At 32.5% G+C, this 15,370-nt stretch overlaps 2 pseudogenes; both read right to left on the bottom strand.

Moving 5' to 3' along the window:
• Window positions 1-232: 232 nt before the first annotated feature.
• On the bottom strand, window positions 233-1,295 carry LOC125836331 (putative glycerol-3-phosphate transporter 1; annotated as a pseudogene).
• Window positions 1,296-1,762: 467 nt separating this feature from the next.
• LOC125836329 (chlorophyllide a oxygenase, chloroplastic-like) lies at window positions 1,763-3,307 on the bottom strand (annotated as a pseudogene).
• Between the last annotated feature and the right edge of the window lie 12,063 nt (window positions 3,308-15,370).

The raw sequence follows: 15,370 nt of genomic DNA, 5'->3' as shown, positions 1-15,370 counted from the left end.
GTTAAACCTCAATAAAGCTTAATGAGAGTTAATTGAATTATACATCCACATTACAAGGTAAATCATAGAAAAAACTATTCATGTTAACAAATAGAGAAGCTAGAAGGGAAATTGGATGATGGAATTTATAGATGGAAGTGAAACGTGTACTGACAAGGTGGTCTTCATCCATTTCAGATTATACATGTCGTACAAGTATTCAGAAGTTTGAAAATTTCCTCTAATACACATGTTAGGCTATTATGAGGATGATGTTTATAGTCATGGAGATGTGTCCGTAGCTTCGAAATAGGCATGGAGCTGTGATAACACAATACATGAAGCTAGCAGTTGTTATAGCTCTGTCATCAAACTGATCAGATATATAGCCTGTGAGGATTCCACCTACTACCCCTTTGACATCAAACAATGTTGATAAGTTAGCAGATTCCTCGTTGGAACATATCTAACATGACAAGCGTAGAACAGTTAGCATGCTTGTGTGGCTAATGTAGTATGGCAGCCACAATAGAGAAATGTGTAAGACACCAAACAAAGACAAAAAGCAAATGGCGCAACTCCTGGAATCCTCCATGCTCTCTAAAACCCACAGCGGATTTCTCTTCTCTGTTTGATCTTGAGAGAGGTTTATTCAATTCCTCGTCTTCTTTTCCTGGAGATAACACTTCATCTTTATTACCTAAATGATTTCGGATGAACGGGTAACAATAGGAGCACTATCATGTTACTAAAAGCAATAAGGATACCAGGAACAATCATTGACCGATCCCATCCGTATTTAAATAATATTGATGCGACTAAGTACTCCGTAAGGTTCCCAATAGATGTGTGAGCATTCTAAATACTCATTATAAGTCACCTCTTCTTTGCAAAACCAATTCTCGATCATTGCAACTACTGAAGGACATCTAGTGGGTTGGAACAATCCAGCAGCCATTTGGATAGTCAGATAGTAATAGGAACTATGGACGGTTGCCCAACATCCAAGTCTAAAAAGAGTTGTGAATAAACCTATTCCTAATGTTTCCACTGTAGAAAAAAATATTGAATCCATTCTATAACCTAAGTGCCCTGAGATATACATTTTGATGGCAGACACAAATAGGAAAGCCACATCAAGATTACCATTTCCATCAGGGCTATTAAATGGAAACCAACCATCTCTAAATGATACTATTACCTTGCCACGATAAATTAGGACCAAACCCATGGGATTGGGGATCAAGTGCTTGTTTCACAATGCTTGTGGTTTTTCAATTAGCATGGTAGCCAAAATCTATATGAAGTGGATACATTAATCAATTACCATAAGAATTTTCTGTATCAAATATGTATCTGTTAGCTTGGAAGAGAGGTTTTATGTGAAGGTCCAAATATGGCTTAGGCATACAGAAGTGCACACCACTTGGCATAGGATAAAGAAAATACCACTAAAGAATAAAAAGTCATTTTCTTTAGCTAGAGAGCGCACCTCATCACATAGATATTGCAGCATGGTATTCACTCGAGCCTGCACGATGTAAGGATCTTCGATCCTTCCGACAGTAATGATTAGAAATGCACAAATTAAGTTCTAGATGATGAGGCGGAGATCATGTAAGTATCTCCTCACAAGAAAAAAATATGGTAACTGCAGAAAGTGAGAGTTTCTCAGCAACTTGACTGAATTTTGAAGAGATCAAAGTCATCTTGAAAAGTAAACCTGGTACTTGATGTAATTATATTTTTTTTTATTATTTTTTGAGAATGGATGTAATTATATTTATTTGCAGAATGGTAGCTCCTTTGCTCCACTATCTACAGCCTCAAAACATAGCTTATTGTAAGACACTGGCAGGTTCCAATTATTGGTGCCATTGAGCATGCGATCCTGCTGGCCAAGCACAAGTCATATGTCTTCATTAAAACATGTATATAATTTTATAGAGAAGAGGGAAAATGTTAGAACATATCTTTCATTTTGATTACCTCTTTATTGTATTTAGAAAGGGAAAGTTCTTTGCATCATTATACTTACTGAAGAAGCAAAAATATAGTAACATCTTTTATAGAAGGTGAATTTGATTTGATATTTCTGGCAAAATTCTATTTCATAAGATCATGCTCACAATTATGTGGTTCTATTTTAGGCAAGTGTATGCAACTTCCAGGAATTTGAGAGTTTCCAAATCTAAATTATTGCGACTATGAGCTTCTAGAGCCATGTGATGGTAATCCTACCTTTCAAGCTCTGATTTTGTTCTATGCTTTGCATGTTTTAAATTTCCAAGACCAATGTCCCAGAATATAATGCAACTTTTCATAGATCAGGCAGTCAATATTTCATGATGTCACTGACTGATGACTTCTATAAGATGTTAATGTAATCATGTTAAAGTTTAGGATAGAAACCAACCTGCTCAGCAAAATGTCTCCAAACATATTGCATGAAGGGGATGTGTTTCAGCAGAGAAGAAAAATCCAGTGACATTCGATATAATAACCGTGTCTTCTATCGTAATATAGGTAATCAAACATGCAGTTGATGAAGCTGAACATTGCTTAGTGCTCTATCCCTCCAATTTACCTGGCTTTGAAATGCCAATGGTGGATAAAACCATACAAGGTGGTCTAAGGACCATATCTATTGGATATAGATCCCAATATCCTTGCAGACCAGATGCAGGAGTCAAGAACTTTACCAAGCTGAAACAAAAATTAAAGGTATATTATAAGTATGTAGACCTTCATATATTACACAATGCACAACTTGAAAGCATTTCTTATGTCTTAAAACTCACAGCTTGTACCAAAAAATTCAATTTTTCTGAAAAATCATATGAAAATAAATAGAAGAACAATCCACTCTTTTAATAACTATTGATTTATTACTAAACATCTAGATTATAAGCAGCATATGACCATGTCCATAACTATCTTGGGATATTCCATCCTTAATTAAAGGAGCATGTGGAAGATCCAGAAGATTGTCTAAAAGTAGTTCATGTTCCATCAGAAGTTCCATGACTATCGTCTATTTGCATTTTCAGTGAAAACAGTTATAAGGCAAAATAATCAAACATGTGTTGTAAGATAAACAACTGAAAATCTAATGGTAGTGATCATTTCAAACCTCTGCATGAATTTGAAATCCAGAAGGTCGTAGTTAAAAAGAAAGGGTAGATGCAGGTGGATCATTTGCTGGCCAAATCCATATCATTCCTTCTTGCTCAAAGCAGAGCAGTGCTTTGGTCTTTAAATTCAGTAATCTTGTTGATGGCATTGTCTCACACTTCCCGGCAGTGGAATACACCCATATTAAATTCATTAAACAAATAAAATTAGTGTCAGCTATTTCATGTCCTCCACAAAAATGAAAACGGGAGGAGAAATGCAAAATATATCTCTGATTTATTGAGTAAAACACATATATTTCATTAAACCCTCAATTAAGTTGAGTTGTACAGTTGAAGTCTTTACCATATTTCATTTAAAAAGATCAAATCATCAACGAAAGATAAAAATGGACAAAAAAGAAACAAAAAGATAAGAACCCAATAAATAACTCTCAAGAGAAATAGAGGAGACATTGTGAAAGAGGTTGTGAAGAAAAATGGGCTGATTTTTTGTAAAGTCACCAATAAGATCCCAAATCCTGTTTTGAGGCAATTCATTACAATTCCGACATAAATTGCTTAGGAAAATATACAGTTATCAATGCAATTTCCATCATAAAATGCTAACAGAATCTATTAACAACTATGAAGTAATAAAAAAGACTAAAAATGAAGATAAGAACTACCTCGTTTATCACTGGAATTTGACAGTCCAATTGCTTTATAGCCTTCATAAAGGTCCTTAAACACCATAGTGAAGGAGTAAATTGCTGGTCAAGGGGTTTGATGACGTCCATGGCCAGCAATTGAGTTTTTCTTGCTGTTACACTTTCTTTTCGAGAAGAAAATCATAGAGAAAGACAGCAACAGGAGAAAGTGGAAAGATGACAAAGGAAACCAGGGAAAGATCTTGAGAGCAATTGGCGAGAAAAAAAGCATGCTTCTAGAATATGCACCGAATGATTTTACTGATACACCCGTTCTATTATTCGTACTCTCATAATTCGAGTTGGATGGTGACTTTGGCAGGGGACAAGAAGTTAAGTTACCAATTTCTGAGTGAGAAAGTGAGGCTAGCATCACTTAAAAAGAAAGCGGTGGAGAATAAGATGAAGACTAACAAACTTCACTCAAAATCTATTATTGTACAAATATTAGCCATATTTTACTCATTATAGAAGAAAATCTAATACATTTATTATTATCACTAAGATGCTTTCACAATTGCTTGTTTATTCGAAGTCTATGTGCTCCCTTTATTAGTGTAGACCAACGTCAACATCCTGATTATAGTCAATTTCACACCATATAGAAGTCAACAGCATAATACCCAAGATTTTTGGGCATGTTAAATTGATGGCCAAAGCTAGCATCATTTCACTTTATTTTAGTAGACACCCAAATGAGGAACATTGCAACGGATATTACCGAAGAAGTTACAAAAAATACTAACCTGTTGAAATTTCTGGAGTGCATATTTGAACTTTCCATTGCAAAATTTGCAGCTCCTCGCCTATAATGACACAATAACCCCGATCATAATCCGTCAACAATTAGGCACACAACAATAACAACAACCTACATTGAAAACAATAACAAAGTAAAGCACACTTCTTTATAATATATAGTATAATTGCACTGAAACACATTGAAATCATAAATAGACTTACTATTTAGGAATATGCATAAACGCCGCAGTGAAATAAACTGCAAAAAAGTTCTCAAGATTACCACTCTGGGAAACAATTACCAAAGTGCAAAAAGCTCGAAGCATATAACTATTTTATTCAGAGAAAATATATTTATTTTATTTTTAAAAAAAAAGTGACATGAAATGTTGGCGTATAGCTGAATATACCTCTAATAAACTTACTAATGAGTTGCCGATTAGTAAAAGAACTCAAGTATTACCACTAAGTTGTCGGAGTTTGAAAGGATATTTATTACTTGGCATGGAGTTTTTTTATGAAAATAAAGTAATAAAAGTAGCAAAAGACGAAATGGAAAAAAAAACAAAAGATTTAGGCAAAGACATACCTGAACTTGTAACACCAGTTGAAAGGATAAGAAACTCGAAACTCGAAAGTCACATTGTTGAGGAAGGGAAATATATATTAAAAAAAAGATTTTAATTAAAAGGGATGCAAATAAAATTTCTAAGTGAAATATATAAGGCGAGAGGAAACATGGCTGCTTGAAAAATATGAAATTTGAGAATTTGAGATGAAAAATAAGAGTTAAAAAACTTGACTTTAGTGACGAACTCAAGATTCAGAGCGAAAGATTCACATTGCTACTTACTTTAGCTTTCGCCTCTTCCTTTTCTGTAAAATTTAGTCACTGTTCAGAGTAAAGAAGAGAAGAAGAAGAAAAAAGGAAAGAATGATGTAGAAGCGTGGTCAGAGAAAAGCAAATGTGAAAAGACGAAAATACCCTCAGGATTGTTTTAAATAACCAAAAATAGAGAACTGTCCAACTTTTCCTGCACAATGTACTATAGCATTAAGCTGTGGTCGTCCTTCCACTTCATGTTTCTATATGTACAAGGCTACTGCAGTTCTCCCAACTATTGCACTAAGAAAAGCGAATTTTGCACCTCCCAGACCAGCCATGTGCAATCTGTTAGTGGATGGTCATGAGAACTATGCTACCACTTCTAGAAACATATTTCACTCTTTAAACAATGTTAAAAGCACTTGATACTGAATATTAGATATAAGTTTGTCAAGAAACAACAGAGATGGCTTATGAATTATGTTAATCCCGATTGAGACTCTTCATGTTCTCCCCAGCGCACTCCTTTTCTTCCTTCATCTCCTATGTATTGTGTTGGCATGTGCATAGAAATATTCATTTTGCATTATCAAGTTATGAAAAAAATAAGTTCATTAACTTTGAAACTAATGCTATAACCTATACAACATGCTATATAACTTAACTCCTTTGGTTGATAATAGGACTTTTTGGGGTGTGGGGATTTAAAATGAAGAAAATAATGAAAAACTATAGAAATAGTATTTTTATTCAAAGTATTCTGCTATCACCTGCTTCTCCATCCATTAAGATCTGATACTGGAGTATATTTTTCACAAGTGATAGTTATTAAAAAAAGCGTCAAAAACATGATATTATTTCAATCGGTTATTCGTACTTTGACTATTGTTGTGTGATTCTTCTATGGTCTTATCATAAAAGACAATAATATAGATGTGAGCTTTATTTTGAAGCATCATTGTAGATTCCAAATATATTAGGATTCATATTAGGTGTACTGCAACATTTGAAAGATAATACATCTTTACATGAGTATAATGGCTTTACTTGAGTATTTAAAAAGTTCATGAACAGATGTTGCCTAATTAAGAAGTTGAAAAATGCACACTATAATTGATTTACATGTTTCATTTCAAAATCGACAGAATATAAAAGTTTAGATTCCATCTCTTACAAACATATTATCAAATACATTAGGTGCATTATCCGCCTCAAATTAGTTGTTAATCAACACAAAATACATCAAAAAGACATAATGCATGTGAAAATTAGGAACAACTGCTAACATGCGTATAAAACTTCTAGTAGACATATTGTAATCAAAGGAATTGTATCGCTCTAATTTATCATCTTCAAGTGATTGCACAATATATATAGAAATATAGTGAAAAATCTACAAAGAAAGAAACATAACAAAATATTGTTAGTGCTATCAAGCATATTATCGAATACCTTGAGTGCGGAAAGTGCCATAGCATAGACAAGTAGTGAAATATGAAATTCAGTTGCCAAAACTTCTCCAAATATTAACCCGTGCAAAAGAATTAGATTAGGAACAATACAAAGGCATGGAAAAAGTCTTCTAAAAACAGAGAAATTGAATCCAGAGAAGAAGAAAGCAGATGAAAAATTTAACATTCAATCAGGAAAAAAATGTATTGAGATGGAGGAACAAATTCGCCATTGAAGAGGTCAGAAGCAGAAGGAAGAGTTGAGAGAATACAGCGGGTTTAGGAAGCAGGAGAGAAATTAGGGTTAGAAAATTGTGAGATATATAGTAAGAAACTTCTAGAGGAAGTGTGTTTATGATGTACAATTAGTACTACCTTTAGTACAATGCAAAGATGCAGTGTTGGTCCTTTGTAAATGTACAATTACTATTGCCTTTAGTACAATGAAAAGATGCAGTGTTGGTCCTCTTTAAGTGTCATTTCTACATAAGGGTAATATATATATATATTTTTTTTTTATTTTTTTTATTTTTTTTTTTACCTTCCCTAGGAGCTCCCACCCCTTTTGCTCCCTTAGTGACTCGAACTCGCAACATTCGGGTTGAAAGTGAGGAGTGCTTGTAGTAATCTCACGTCTAGGATTAGAGAAATCAAGGATTGTATTGATAAAAATAATGTTGAGTTACAACATCCTTATATAGGAGAAAATTGTAGAGTCCTAAATTAACTATACTTAGAGTTCTACTACAATACATATTACTACTATATAATAATAATAATAATAATGCAAATATAAATAATCTAATCCTAGTTGTATTATAATCCTAATCATAATCAAATCCTAGTCGTAATATAATCGTAATTAATATAAGTAGTCTAATCCTAGTGCGATTTTAATTTTACAGCAGTGTTGTAAACTCGTCAGTCAGCTTCGTTGGACCTGTTCCTTTGACATGTTCCAATCGTCAGCTTCCTTCTTCATCAACACTTGTTGTAGACACGTCAGTCAGTTGCGTTGGACATGTTCCAATCGGCAGCTTCCTTCTTCTTAAACACTTCCCCTCAAGCTAGTGAGTAGAGGAACGGTTACTCATCACTTGATTCGAATACACAGCCAAAAAACTTTGAATACCCAGCAAAAACTTATTTTTGTCAATATTTCGGTATGAATGTGATGTTTGTTTCTCTGGAGTTGATGTTGTTGTTTCTTCTTTCCCTGCCTTTTTGGGCAGAGAATACCATGTTATGGTTTTGTTGTGACACATTTTCTTCATCTTCCCTTATATCAAAACTCGTGAGAGTATAAACAAATTGATTAAGGGTGGAATATGATGTCTTACCTAATATGACAAAGGTCTTGTATTTGAAACCTAAACCTCTAGCAAAATTAATTACTTTTATTGCTTGAATATAAGATTTTTTCAAGTATTCCCACATCTCATTGGCAGTTGAGCAGCCCACAATTAGGTACGTGCTTTCTTCGGTCAAGGTGCCTGAGATCCAACTCCTTAGCAACATATATTTTTCCTTCCAATCATCAATAGTGCCACTATCTTTTGCATCCTTCCTAACCGCTACAACTTCCCTAGCAATCTGTCTAGTAGAACAACTATTTTTATTTGGTTCATAGATGTGATACGTTAGTTTTATCACCTAAATCAATTAGGATATTTGTATCCTCTTTATGAGGTAGTTTGTTGGCTTAAGTTTAATGGAGCAAGCGACAATGATTTGGTGAAGTGAGGAGGTTGACATGTTTTTGGTAGAAGGGGATATTGCAATGTGTGGTTTTTTTTTTTTTTGATCAATACTCAGAGAGCGGAAGAGCTTTTATGCTCTGATACCATGTAGTAATCTCACGTCTAGGATTAGAGAAATCAAGGATTGTATTGATAAAAATAATGTTGAGTTACAACATTCTTATATAGGAGAAAATTGTAGAGTCCTAAGTTAACTATACTTAGAGTCCTACTACAATACCTATTACTACTATATAATAATAATAATAATGCAAATATAAATAATCAAATCCTAGTTGTACTATAATCCTAATCATAATCAAATCCTAGTCGTAATATAATCGTAATTAATATAAGTAGTCTAATCCTAGTGCAATTCTAATTCTACAGCAGTGTTGTAAACTCGTCAGTCAGCTTCGTTGGACCTGTTCCTTTGACATGTTCCAATCGTCAGCTTCCTTCTTCATCAACACTTGTTGTAGACACGTTAGTCAGCTACGTTGGACCTGTTCCTTTGACATGTTCCAATCGTCAGCTTTCATCTTCTTCAATAGTGCTTACCATCCGAGCAACTCCCTCTCGTCAACATATGTGAAGGCCTAAAGCGAAATTTTTATTAGAGGCCTAAAATCTTAACATGCCTAAAAAACCTAAACAAACATCATATTTATATATTTAAAATTTACTTTTCTTACACATTTTAGATTCAAATTATTTACTTAATATATTTTATTAATGATTTCTTCAAATATTTATTTTTTCAATTATTAATTTAACATAAAGATTTCATCAATTCAACGTTGAGAAACATCTTCACTAATATAATTATTATATGAACTATTAACATAGTTCTATAAGTAATAAACAACAAATTTAAAATAAAAATAAGAGCTATAACCACATAATCTAATCCAAAATATTGATAACTTGGTTCCCACCTTAATATGCTTGTTGTAAAAAGAATAAATTAATGTGTGTTAGCACAGAAAAATGTAAGAAGGTAAACAATATTTTCTTGATTTCTTCTATTTGAATGAGGTTAAAGAAAATAAAATAATGTATATGTATATGTTGACACCCAATTTTGGACCTTCACAATATAGATTAATCATCGAGCTTCTTAAATTCCAAACGATTTGAAATAATTTATTTTTATAAAGTTCAAAATTTATTTTTATAGATTAATCATCGAGCTTCATATGGCCATTTTGTTATTACACATCTAGCCAATATTGGATTCTAATTTTACAAAGGCACTTTGGGCCAAAACCAACCCACTTCCAATTCTCCCTTCAACTTCCAGCATCCCCTAGCAATATCAACCGACCCAGCCCACTCTTAATTCCTTTAAACCTTTCCCAGCCCAACACCAACTAAACAAACCCATCCAATATAACATTACAACGTACAACAACAATACAATACCCATTACAACAAAAATACCAGCCGACCCCACCTTGTTCTACTTCCTTTTCACGCGGAACCAGAAACCAGTGAACCCAGAAACGCTGCGAACGAAACCCAGTCCAACAGCCCATCGCGAACCCGAGGCCAGTCCAATTGCGAGCAGCGCGTCTGCTTTCCATACGCGAATCTTCGAGAATCAAGCCAGGTGGAAACATCGTATGGCTCACTCGTCCTTTCTCAGGAAATCAACGACCAGTCTCTCAAATCCATTGAGAATTGTACAATTTCGAGTTGGCAACCTGATCTCTAAAAGAAAAATTTGAAATTCGAATTCAAAAATTTCATAAAAAATTCCACCCGGATTTCCCCCCTTTTCCAGCCCAAAATTCCTTCTATATAAAGCCATTTTCTTCTTCATTATAGGGGTTGGGATTTTTATAGCGGATAGATACAGAACAACTTAAGCAAAAAACGGCTATAGCATGCCCACGAAATCCATTAAAAAAAACAGAGAGTTTCTTTGATACCAGTTTCTAAGAAGGGTAGTCGTTCGCTTGAGTTTAAAATTTTGTCTAGTTTTCTTGTTCGTTGTTTCGCTATTGTGGTGGAAGGATCGTGGTTGTTGGCTCGTTTCGTCTCGGTTCGCTGCCCGGAGAAAGGTAACATTTTCTCTATAGCATTCTCTTCGTCTTTTTCTATTTCTGATATGTCTCGCTCTCGTATTATTGTGTCACTGTAATTGGTAGTAGAGACTGGGTAGTTTTCTTATTTGTTGTTGTCAATATCGTTTTCCTTGCAAGAATGAGATCAAAATCTTGAGTTAGTTAATGTGGAGATTGTTTGTTGTGTTATTTACCATGTGTCGAATGTAGTACCTTATTTTTCCTCTATCTTTTAGGTCTCTGTTTTCAGCTTGCCTTAGTCCAAGTTTCCTTGTGTTGTTCTTTGTCTAAATGGCTTGTTTGTTTAAGCTTTGCTTTAATGGTTTCGTGTTTGTTTTCACTCTCTATTTCCCCTTGTTTTTTAAGTTCATTTAGTGGTCATTTGTCAAGTCTCGTTTTTTGCTTTCATTGTCTAATTTTTATCATATTTTTCTTTCTGTGTTCATTCGTTTGGAGCATTACCATCTGGTTTTTGAAGCATCAGTTTAGCTTTGTTTGGTTCGTCATGACTCATGATACTTTCTCAGTCTTTCTCCGAGTGTTGAAGCATGTTGTTTCCTCTTCCATTTCTTTACTTGAAGTTGTAAAAATGTTGAAGTCCATTGCTTATTCATGTCATTATTGTCTTACTTTAATAATATTATTTTGCTGATTTGTGCATGTGCATAACTTTTAACGTCATTTTAGGATCACATGGGCTGTTTATTACTTTGCTTAATCGTGTAAGATTATGATATGCATTTTTCTTTATTATTTGGAGTTCATTGTTGGTTAAGAAGAAAAGGTTTATTACTTGGATTTCATATTAAACTGTATGTGGGCTTCTCTTGTCAATACGTGCAGTAGCCTCATTATGCTTAGTTCTCTTTTTTGTTTACTTTGATTGAGAATTATGTTTATATCCATATTCCTTTAGTCACGTATTAATTACTTTATTCTTTGTTTCTGCATGAACTATGGATGAGTTCACTGGACTCCACTTTCTTTCTTCTCCTGTGCATTTCATTTTGAGCCAAGGAGGTTCAATCTCACCTTTTTGAGTCGAAAATCGAAGCGCAGGTTCCGTGGAGTTGACGTGTAGGTCACGGGGAGAAAAGATACATCGAAATATAGTGTGACACCCTAATATACAACAGTTGTATATGTTGTACAAATGCGGCAGAAATGGGCCAAAGCCCTCCTAAATTTTAGTTTTGTGTTGTATTGTAAATGGGCCGAAGACCGATTTATTTATGGTATTATTTGCTAGCTTTAGGACAGGTGGAAGATTGGGCCAAAATCCCATATTATTTGGCAGATTTGTAGTCTTTTAGGACAGGTACATGGCGTTGGGCTAAGAAGCTCAAATCAGAATTAGGCCCAAGTACTGGCCCAGGCGAACAAAAACCAAACTTGGGCCCGAATCTCCCTCTTTCCTTATTATATATTTCGTGTTAATTTTAGGGAAAGTTTTCAAAATAACAATATTTTAGCTTTAAGTGGGATTCCTTAGCAACAATTTTATTATTTATTAAAAATATCATTATTTTAGTTTGTTAAGCGATTAGTTATGTATTTATTTTATTTTGATTAATTTGAAAGAATACAAATAATTAATAACAGACTAGAGAAAATCATGGAACAAAAAAATTCAAAAAAGGTTAAAAAGATTTTAAATACAAATTAGTTACGTTTTGAAAAGAGCATAAATAGTCATCTTTCTGTCGAGCGTTTATTTGCTTTCTTCTTAAGAAGAGCAAATTATTATTTTTTAAATAATTTGGTTTGTCTTCCGAATCATTCATCTGATAACTTCCAAAGCTTCTTCAAGTCGAATACGGCATATTTTTGAAATAGAATTTTTCAAAATGGACGACTATAAATTTGTCGCATCCAGTGAACAATCGAAAAACAATCAGGTATTTTTTTGATTTTTTTATTTGTTTGGCTGAGATATTCATATATGTCGAGTACAAGAGTTTTTTTTTATTGAATCAGTGAAATCTTTGTATGTATTGGGATTTATAGTTTTTTTCGGACATTTTGTATCCAAATTATGATGTATAACGAATGAAATTGTTTTTTTTTTTAGTTTAGTAGCTATTTTTTTCTGTTTGAATGCATACAATAATTTGTATCCCATTAAGTTAATGTAACTAATCGATCATGAACTATATGTTGAATACAACAATATATGAATACAAAAGTGAGATGAAAATACAAAGTAATAAATACAAAGTGAGATTGAATATAAAGTTGTGAATACAAAAGAAATACTTTCTTCATTTGAAATACAAAGTGACTTTGAAAGGTAAAATACAAACTAATCAATCATGAACTATATGTTGAATACAACAATAAATGAATACAAAAGTGAGATGAAATACAAAGTGAGATTGAATATAAAGTTGTGAATACAAAAGAAATACTTTCTCCATTTGAAATACAAAGTGACTTTGAAAGGTGAAATATAAATTAATCGATCATGAACTATATGTTGAATAAAACAATAAATGAATACAAAAGTGAGATGACAATACAAAGTGAGATTGAATATAAAGTTGTGAATACAAAAGAAATACTCTCTTCATTTGAAATAGAAAGTGACTTGTTGGTATACAATTAGGTTGGATACAAAACAAAAGAGAAATACAAACTTGTTCACATATAAATTGAGATTGAAATACAAAATGAATACCCAATAAAATACAAAATTGTTAGCATACCGTTAGAATGAATACAAATTAAGAAGGAAATACAAACATGTTGGTATACTAATTGAGATTGAAATACAATGTAAAAACAAAAAATGTGAAACTTTTTGATATATAGATAGAATGAATATAGTCAGCCCACTAAGCTACTCAATTTAAACTATTTTTTTCAGCTATATTCTCCATAACACAAGTTGTAATTCAAACCCTTTTACCCGAATAAAGTAAGACTTTTTGTGAGTCATGTTGTATTCTCTTGTCGTAATTCCCACTCTTGTATCTCAACATGTTTGATTAAATGTACAATTCATCCAAAAAACTGTTACAACCCAACTAATATATTAGGTCCATATAGACTATAATGGAAGCCCAAAGCTACGTTTGAAATATATATTATAAGAACTTATGCCTCAAGTTCACTAGCAGCAAGTAGCCACAAATACACAGAGCAATAACTTCGTAATATGTAAAATATCATAACTATTTGATGAATATCTAAACAAAATCACATAAAAATTGAAAAATTCGACTGTAAATCCGTAATATATAAAATCGGTGATTTAAACATCAAATCAAAATAGATAATGAAAACTACCTTGCCAATCGAGAAATCTGCTTGAATTAATAAAGAGATATCGTTTAACAATAGAAAAAATTTCTTGATGAACAATAATTGAGCACCTTGAAGAAAGATAATCTTGAAATGTGGAAGGAGGGGAAGAAACGTGAAAGGTGGGGAGGAAACGTGAATGGTGAAGAAGAAGGTTAATGGGTATTGATTTAATTCTATTTTTCTTTTTAAACAGTTATTGGTATATAATTTAGCCTAATATAAGACTCTTTCCATAAATAAAATTAATTTTAAATACTAAAATCTGAATACATATTATTTTATAAAATTATTGTCATTCTGCCATTTTAAATAAATATTTTAAAGTGTTGTTAATTTAACTAATTATGTTAGATATTATGACTTAATTGCTAATTTTCCCTTAATTTTATTGTTAGTATATGTTTATTTGCTAATTAATTTTAAGGTTCTTAACTCATAATTCCCCAAAGGATACCCATTTTGAGTTAGTTAACTTATAGTACTTTATCTTAATAACTAAGTATATTTGTCTTTCCAAATTGATTTCTAAAAAATTTATAAGTTTTTCTCTACTTAGACCTTTTAGATAATATATTTCCTTCTCTCTAAATGATTTTAAGTTATAAAATTCGTTTATTCCGTAACTAGTCAAGCATGACTATTGTTAGCCAAATATTTTTAATTGTTGGATAACCGCAAGTAAGCGGGCATTTCGGGTGCTTTCAAATCCTTCACGAAATGCTAATATGAACCCCGAACCCCTTTATAATTTTTTCATTAGATCCCCTGTTTTAATCTTTTGAAAAGATAGAAGTGACGACTCTTATAAATCCGTTGTTTTCTATTTTAAATAAACAGTATATATATAAAAAAAATGTATCATAAATAATTATTTTTTCTATAAAAATTTTACATATAATTTATTCTTGGTAAAAATTTGAGGCCCCTAACGCCTATGTCTTATTTTTTTGGCTATAGAGCCGCCCCTGCCTATTCTTCAAATCATTGATATTGTAGTAAAATAGTTATGTTAATTATGAGCAAGTACATTAAATTTGGGCCCTCAAAGTCTTTGGCAGTACACATGATCAATATGTTTATGCAACTTTAATTTCTTGAAGAAAGAAATGAAGATGACCTTTCTGTTTTTTTTTTTTTTTTGTGTTTGATATTTATATTGGAGTCCGATCAAGTCTGAATTCGCACTGAAAGTCTCATATTAGGAGTAAAGCTCTCTCTAGCAAAGCGGATTTCATATTCAAGAAGACTCAAATCTGAAATTTCTAATTAAAAATGAAAAGATACTTATTAATCATTTCACCACAACCCTTTTATTAACGATATCCATTATATTCTGTTTCGTTGAAAGCTAGAGAGGACCAACCTGGTAAATGAATTTCAATATTTGTCCATCACTACTTTGAAAAATTATCCATTTTACTTATTAGGAGTAAAAT

The sequence above is a fragment of the Solanum verrucosum genome, unplaced genomic scaffold (assembly GCF_900185275.1).
Source record: "Solanum verrucosum unplaced genomic scaffold, falcon-dt-bn FXZP01000278.1, whole genome shotgun sequence".
In the NCBI taxonomy this organism is placed as follows: domain Eukaryota; kingdom Viridiplantae; phylum Streptophyta; class Magnoliopsida; order Solanales; family Solanaceae; genus Solanum; species Solanum verrucosum.
This window is presented reverse-complemented; position numbering and strand designations above follow the sequence as displayed.